This window comes from Lutra lutra, chromosome 3 (assembly GCF_902655055.1).
Source record: "Lutra lutra chromosome 3, mLutLut1.2, whole genome shotgun sequence".
NCBI lineage: Eukaryota > Metazoa > Chordata > Mammalia > Carnivora > Mustelidae > Lutra > Lutra lutra.
This window is the reverse complement of record NC_062280.1, coordinates 160,494,563-160,503,135: the sequence shown is the minus strand read 5'-3', so window position 1 is coordinate 160,503,135 and position 8,573 is coordinate 160,494,563. Positions and strand designations below refer to the sequence as shown.

The 8,573-nt window shown below is 36.9% G+C and overlaps 1 long non-coding RNA gene across 1 annotated transcript in view; it reads right to left on the bottom strand.

Moving 5' to 3' along the window:
- Nucleotides 1-255: 255 nt before the first annotated feature.
- The window catches only part of LOC125095717 (uncharacterized), a 24,188-nt gene continuing 15,870 nt past the window's right edge, over nt 256-8,573 (bottom strand). Inside the window, exons 3-4 of the long non-coding RNA XR_007125929.1 lie at nt 7,781-7,864; nt 256-283 (exon numbers count right to left, since the gene is read on the bottom strand). This is a non-coding gene — a long non-coding RNA (uncharacterized LOC125095717). The remainder of the gene's footprint in view (nt 284-7,780; nt 7,865-8,573) is intronic.

Here is an 8,573-nt window from a genome sequence, read left to right as displayed (position 1 = left end):
TTACTACCATTGACTACTTTCAATATTCTTAGCTCAGACAAAGATAATACAGAAGAGAGTGAATTACCTAAATGTCTGTGAAAAAAATCTGCTCAAACTCAAAGAAATAGGGGAGTACTTGAGTGGTACATTCAGTTGAGAATCTGACTCTCTTGGTTTCAGCTCAGGTCATGAACTCAGGGTCATGGGATAGAGCCCTATGCTGGGCTCCATGCTCAGCGTGGAGTCTGCTTGACAATCTTTCTCCCTCTCTTTCTCTCCTTCTGGTTTGTGCTGTCTCTCTCTAAAATAAATAATTAAATATTTTAAAAGTCAAGGAAATAGGAATGCATCTAATAAAGTAAGATAATAAAAGTACTGTGACATATCTGTTGTCTGTGGATCAGCTTTTTCTTTCCCCAAAGCCCAACATATTTCTTGTCAACTAACCTTACAGCTCAGCTGCTAAATTATTTCTTATATACACAGGAAATGTAAGCTAATTTGAGTTTTTTCTCAGTAACACACAATGATGTTCTGTTACAAAAAAAAAAAAAAAAAAGAATCCCCAAATTGGATACAAATGCCTTCTGGATTATTCATAGGTTTGGATAATCCATGATGCTTCTTTCTGATAATTGAGAATTATTTGTAAAAACATTCCCAAAATGTGCTAATTACTTAAAATAAAAATACATCTTTCTATACTTGTAAGCAGAATTTTGATATTTATACTCTGGATATTTATGATATAACATCTGTTTAAAATTTCATGTGCTATTTAAATTAACTATGATAGATTAAATAAATTAGTAGGAAAAATTTTTATTAAGCCAGAATAACAAAAATAAGGATGTTTAAAAACAAACATCTCAACATTTTCTATTATACCTTGGAAAATGACATTACATAAAGAAAGGTATATTTATTACTTTTTCACAAACCCAAACCACTGAGAAATCCTTTGACCTCTATAAATTGTTTAACTTAATAATTTAGTCCCTTCTTACAAAAAACCTGCATTCACCTCATATTTGTTCACTTCATTGGTACAATAGTCACTCTGATATCTGATATATACACAATTAATTGGGGGGGGAGATTGACTCAACTTTTGTTAGAGTTCCTATCTTCTTTAAATAGCTAGCTCTATTCCACAGAGAATGCGGTAAGATGATATAAATTTTTTCCAGAGGAATATTAAATATGTTTATAGATCAAAGAAATCAATTTCACTGTGATTCAACATCATATGAAGGTAAATATGTAAACCATATTAATCACTGTTAGGAATCTTCACGGCTCTCTCAAAGACTGATTGACTTATTATCTTATTCACTCACCTAGTCCAGAGCATTCACTGGTTCTACTATATACACAGAATTATGCCAGATGCTACCTACTTGTAAACAAATGAGCTCGGTACTTTATTGTAAGCTCCATGATGGAGATTGGTGTATGGTGCTATGGGAGCAAATAAGAAGAGAGCTCTACTTGGGAAACAACTGAGTGGAATAACGTATGATTGGAAAGATTACACCCTCCCCCCCATGATTCTCTCAGTCTTCCAATATATTTTTAGATTTTCTAAATTTGTTTTTCCTAAAAATGAATCTCATGTTACTTTTCAAATTGAAATCCTTCCTACTGCTTTCCTGGCAAACTTCTTTCATGGCCCATGAGATTCTTCATGATTTCCTCCTGCCCATATCCACAAACTCATCTCTAAATAGTCTTTAAAATATCCTGCACCATAAAGCCAAACGTGAGTTATATTTCCCCAAATTCATCCTTTGATCATTCTTCTGCTTGGAATGCTTTTATCCAACTTGCTTAAACTTAAATTTTTAGACTCATGTCAGGCTTCACCAAATGAGGAAAACTTTCCCAGATCTAAAAGCGGGAGCACCAGGGAGGTTTTTCCTGGGGATTTGAGTGAGAGGAAAACATACTTGTTGACTTGGTATTAACAAGGTGAAATTGGACAGAGGGGAGGGCATTCCAAAGAGATGGACAGGAGTATGCAAAGAACCAGTAGGGAGAAGAATGACTTAATCAAGGAATAAAATAAATGACAGTATGTTTGAATCTTAAAGAACAAGTGATTATGTGGTGTGACATTAAAGCAAAGAAGTAGGAGGTCGGAACGAAACCAATGGCTTATTGGCCACAATAAAGATTTTAGTTTAGTTTAGCTTAGTTTTGTTTTCCTAGAAGCAATGAGGAGCAATCAATAGGTTTTACATAGGAGATGATATCATAATATTTCATTTAAAAAAAGAACTTAAGTGTGAGGAATGGAATATAATGAAGCCAGACAAAATATGAAGAAACTATGAGTCCAAATAAGAAATAAAGTAGCCACTGGTCTATGTCCGTTTTTGTGCCAGTACCATGCTATCTTGGTGATCACAGCTTTGTAGTAAAGCTTGAAATAAGGCAATATGATGCCCCCAGTTTTGTTTTTCTTTTTCAACATTTCCTTAACAATTCGGGATCTCTTCTGGTTCTATAGAAATTTTAGGATTATTTTTTCCAGCTCTTTGAAAAATGCCAGTGGAATTTTGATCAGGATAGCTTGAAAGTATAAATTGCTCTAGGCAATATAGACATTTTTTAAAAATTTTTTAAATTTATTTTCAGTGTAACGGTTTTCATTGTTTTTGCACCACACCCAGTGCTCGACCTTACACCAGTTAGAATGGCCAAAATTAGCAAGACAGGAAACGTGTTGGAGGGGATGTGGAGAGAAGGGAATCCTCTTACACTGTTGGTGGGAATGCAAGTTGGTGTAGCCACTTTGGAGAACAGTGTGGAGATTCCTCAAGAAATTAAAAATAGAGCTTCCCTATGACCCTGCAATTGCACTACTGGGTATTTACCCCAAAGATACAGATGGAGTGAAAAGAAGGGCCATTTGTACCCCAATGTTTATAGCAGCAATGGCCACGGTTGCCAAACTGTGGAAAGAACCAAGATGCCCTTCAACGGATGAATGGATAAGGAAGATGTGGTCCATATACACTATGGAGTATTATGCCTCCATCAGAAAGGATGAATATCCAACTTTTGTAGCAACATGGACGGGACTGGAAGAGATTATGCTGAGTGAAATAAGTCAAGCAGAGAGAGTCAATTATTATATGGTTTCACTTATTTGTGGAGCATAACAAATAGCATGGAGGACAAGGGGAGATGGAGAAGAGAAGGGAGTTGACGGAAATTGGAAGGGTAGGTGAACCATGAGAGACAATGGACTCTGAAAAACAATCTGAGGGTTTTGAAGTGGGGGGGTTGGGAGGTTGGGGGAACCAGGTGGCAATACAGACATTTTAACAATGTTTGTTCTTCCAGTCCTCGAGCATGGAATGGTCTTCCATCTTTTTGTGTCTTCTTCAGTTTCTTTCAGGAGTTTTCTGTAGTTCCTCGAGTACAGATCCTTTACCTCTTTGGTTAGGTTTATTCCCAGGTATCTTATGGTTCTTGGTGCTATAGTAAATGGATTTGATTCTCTAATTTCCCTTTCCATATTTTCATTGTTAGTGTATAAGAAAGCAACTGATTTCTGTACATTGATTTTGTATCCTGACACATTACTGAATTGCTGTATGAGTTATAATAGTTTGGGGGTGGAGTCTTTTGGGTTTTCCAAATAAAGTATCATGTCATCTGTGAAGAGAGAGAGTTTCACTTCTTCTTTGCCAATTTGAATATCTTTTATTTCTCTCTGTTGTCTGATTGCTATTGTTGACTTCTAGTACTATGTTGAACAACAGTGGTGAGAGTGGGCGTCCTTGCTGTGTTCCTGATCTCAAAGGGAAGACTGTCAGCTTTTCCCCACTGAGGATGATATTCACTGTGGGTTTTTTCTAGATAGATTTTATGAAGTTGATGAATGTTCCCTCTACCCCTATACTTTGAATCATTTTAATCAGAGAGAGTCAAATATCATATGGCTTCACTTGTGGAGCGTAAGGAATAGCACAGAGGATATTGGATTTGGAGAGAAGTGAAATGGGAGAAATCAGAGCGGGATACAAACCATGAGATAATGTAGGCTCTGAGAAACAGATTTTTGAAGGGGAGGGGGGTGGGGGGGTTGAATCAACCTGGTGGTGGGTTTTATGGAGGACACATATTGCATGGAGCACTGGGTGTGGTGCATAAACAATGAATTTTGGAGCACTGAAAAGAAATAAAAAATAAAATAAAATACAATAAAAAGGAAAAAAAAAAAGAAATTAAGTAGCCAGATGAGGGTAGAATACTGTATGTGGAGACAATGAAATGGAGAGTAGGAGGTAAAAGTGAAATCAGTAAGATTTAGTGAGAGATGGGGAGCTGCAAGTGAGGAAGAAAGTTGTGTCAAGTCAATAGGACAGATGTGATTAGAAATTTGAAGTTGAAAAATGAAATCAAGTATAATCTGAAGAGGATTGATGAAAGACAGTTTATAGTAAGGGTAGAAGAAGCATATGAAGTATAATAATTTTCAGAGGTCATTATAAAAGGTGAAGTCCTGTTTAGGTTTTTAAAGTTTAAACTACATTATGGAATGACCAAGAAGAATGAAAATCCCAAAAGGAAAGTGGAGCGATGTAAAGTTACAAGGCAGCTGAACTGGAAGAACAGAATTGAGTGATAATGGCGACTGTGTTGAGAAGTTCAATAAATCATTGACATTGTTATTAAAGGAACTATAAATGATTAAGCATGAAGAGAGGAAGCAAGTGAGCCAGGTGTTGAAATCATCAAGGAAGATGGAAGAATTGCATTGATCATTTGGGAAAGATGCAAAGTGAAATGGCATGACTTCAAATAAACAGTGAGAACCAAGTTGGAAGTGGGAGAGCTAACGTTTCAGTATGAAGTGGCAGCAAATCAATAGTCTGGAATTTGTACCACAGTATATTGGCTGAGTGGATACAACCCCACCTTCAGTTGAGTTGTGCAGAGTAGGAGAGGGCTATATAATCACTTTTGTGCCACATCAACATCATATACTTTAGCACTCTTAATTGCAAGTTACAGGTATACATTTCAAATTTAACCTTTTTTTTTTTTTTAAGTTTTTAAAGCAGAATTTTGTGGTTCTTATAATTGAAAGTCTGCCTTGGGAATATCATAGTACAGGTGTTCAGGTGATGAGCCAGTTTCTCTCCCTCTCCTTTGCTGTAAGTGTCAATGGCATGAGGGCTCTCTAACATGGCGGCAAGGATAATTTTAGCAGGTTGAAGATCTACATGGTTCTTAGTTCTCCTTTTTTTCACTTTTCTCAGTACCAGCAAAAATTATGGGAAAGACTTCAACTGGTCTTTTTCATGACATTTTCAGAGAAGGAAGAGTATTCCCAACTCTCAAAAACAACATTTATATGAAATGTATAAATCATTCATATATAATAAATATTATATAAAACATAAAATATAAAAAGAGTTAACATTTCTAAACTGAACTTATCTTTACCTAAAAATATTTCCTTATCTACATGATTTCTTAATCACCTTATCTACATTATTTTTTTTTATTTTTTTTTAATTTTATTTTTTATAAACATATATTTTTATCCCCAGGGGTACAGGTCTGTGAATCACCAGGTTTACACACTTCACAGCACTCACCATAGCACATACCCTCCCCAATGTCCATAACCCCACCCCCCCTTCTCCCAACCCCCCTCTCCCCATCAACCCTCAGTTTGTTTTGTGAGATTAAGAGTCACTTATGGTTTGTCTCCCTCCCAATCCCATCTTGTTTCATTTACTCTTCTCCTACCCCCTTAACCCACCATGTTGCATCTCCTCTCCCTCATATCAGGGAGATCATATGATAGTTGTCTTTCTCCGATTGACTTATTTCGCTAAGCATGATACCCTCTAGTTCCATCCACGTCGTCACAAATGGCAAGATTTCATTTCTTTTGATGGCTGCATAGTATTCCATTGTGTATATATACCAGATCTTCTGGAAAACAGCATGGAGGTTCCTCAAAATGTTGAAAATAGAACTACCCTATGACCCAGCAATTGCATTGCTGGGTATTTACCCTAAAGATACAAACGTAGTGATCCAAAGGGGCACATGCACCCGGATGTTTATAGCAGTAATGTCTACAATAGCCAAACTATGGAAAGAACCTAGATGTCCATCAACAGACAAATGGATAAAGAAGATCTACATTATTTTTTAATTTAATTATTTTTAAAATACATTTTAAGTGACACTTTCATTTTTTTTTTTTTTCATATTACCCAAGCAGACCATCTGGGAGTCATTCATAATGCTTTTGACACAAGAAAAGTAATTTATGTTTAGTTAGAAAAGCACTGGAAGAAAAATATTTAGATGTAGTAAGGCTTATAACATAGACAAGGAAGGTTTTTGAAGTTTGTAACCACTGTCATGATGTTAATGGTTTTCTTGCATTTAGGGACCAATGAATCCCAGAAATATTTAGTACTGTGACTGCTCTTTTAGCAAGTTATTTTCACACAGTGGTTAAGATAATAAGAATATTGGGGCACCTGAGTGGCTCAGTTGGTTAAGCATCTGTCTTCAGTTCACATCATGGTCCTGGGCTCCCAGGATTAAGCCCCGTGTAGGGCTCCCTACTCAGTGGGAAGCCTGTTTCTCCCCTTTCCTCTGCTGCTCCCCCTGCTTATGATCTCTCACTCTCTCTCTGCCAAATGAATAAAATCTTAAAAAAAAGATAATAGAGTATGGCATCAACAAACTTGATTCTGGATCTTAAGTCTACTAAACCACATTCTGTTTGACATTGGACAAGTTTCTTTTTCTGTAAAATGGAAACAATTACTTAACCTTATTCAGAGATACTGTTGAGGACAAACTGACATGAGGCACAGAATTTGTTGTATATAGGGTCTGGTTCATGGTAATACCATGAAATATCAAAGATCATCATGTTATTATTAGAAATTGCCTCTGCTTTGGGATTTGGTCTTTTCTTTCTGTTACAGTTTTAAGATGAGGAGTATGCTGTTATCATGTTTAAGAACAGCACAGGTTTCTGTGTGAATGGCCTCGTGGTGTCAAGGAGGCTAGGTTCCCACTACCATGCTAACAGTTCTAGCTAATCCTTTAGATCATTTTACGCAGACATTGAAACAATGGAGAATGGCATCAGCTTGAAATCTATTGCTTATCTGCAGGGCATTACCCTCTCTTTAGGCTCAAAGAAAAAACATAGGAAAAGGGAAAGCTGTCATGTTTCAGAATATAAAAATTTCAAGAAGAATCAGAAAATGGAAGAAAGAAGTAAATTGAGGTAAATCTTCTGGGATCCATCTTTAGTTTCACTCCAGTGACCTGAACCTTACTTTTTGTGGTGATCCACGTCACTCTGCCTACCCACCTTCCTTCTCTGACTCTTTCTCCTTCTAAGTTTAATAGCAGGACTAATTAAGTGCTTCTGGGACAATGTAGTAACTAGTCAAACCCAATTTGAATTGTTTAATCAATAAAGCAAATATGCCTTCTGCAAACTATATTAGTTTTGCTTTTTACCTCCATCATGGAAAAGTCGATATATGTACTCAAGTAGATATTAAAAGATAGTACAGATAAAAATACCCATTGCAACTGGTCACTCCTTTCTTGTGTGATACACCCAAGTGCAAATAAAAGGTTCATTATTCTTCTGAGCATGAATTAAACAAATATGTACGAATGATGCAAAGTCAAACCACCTTCAAGTTATCTTGGTCCTATGCCATGAGAATCGATTTAGAATATGTAAACAAATCACATTATGTAAATAAGTGTTAGAGTGGGGAGTCACCTTTTTCTTCACCTTGTGTTTCTCTGCTGAGGGATGGTAAATACTGCAACACAAACTTGGTCTTCTTAGCTTCTTCCAATATTCCTAACCTGGGCAAGATGAGCGAATCATCTGATTGATAAGTGTTGATGCAGGAACTGAGTAAATGTAGTCAGCATCTGCAGGCTTCCTTCTTAGAAGGAATCTGTTTACTTCCAGAGACAGCACATCTTACTCTGTGCTAGTCCCTTCCCTAAGCTTAGCTCAGGGTTTGTCAACCATGACACCCAATGACATCTTAGACCAGGCAATTCTTTGTTTTGCGGATACTGTTGGGTATTGTAGGCTCTTTATCAGCATCTCTGGCTCATAGCTACTAGATGCCTGTAGCATGCCTCCATTTGTGACAACCAAACCTTTCTCAGATTATCTCCAAATGTCCCCTGAGGATTGGGCAGGGAGTGGGATGGGTTCCAGTGGAGAACTACTGCTTTGAGGCTTGCCTTTTAAGGGAGCACTGCCTGATTGAATGGGTGACTCAGCCTAATACCTAAGCAATATCCACACCCAACATGGGTCAGGAACCCACAAGCCCAAGATCAAGAATCTCATGCTCCATAGACTGAGACAGTCAGGTACCACTCACCTAATTCTATTTAACCTGAGCCAAATTTTACAGTAACTCTACCAGCAACAAAGTTGATACTTTAATTTCTTTTTATATAACTCCTTTGTCTCTCAAACAGTCCAAACTCTAGAAGGGGTGTTTGTTATGGGCCTTTTACAACTTCAGTTAAGGAAAACACAGTTTTTA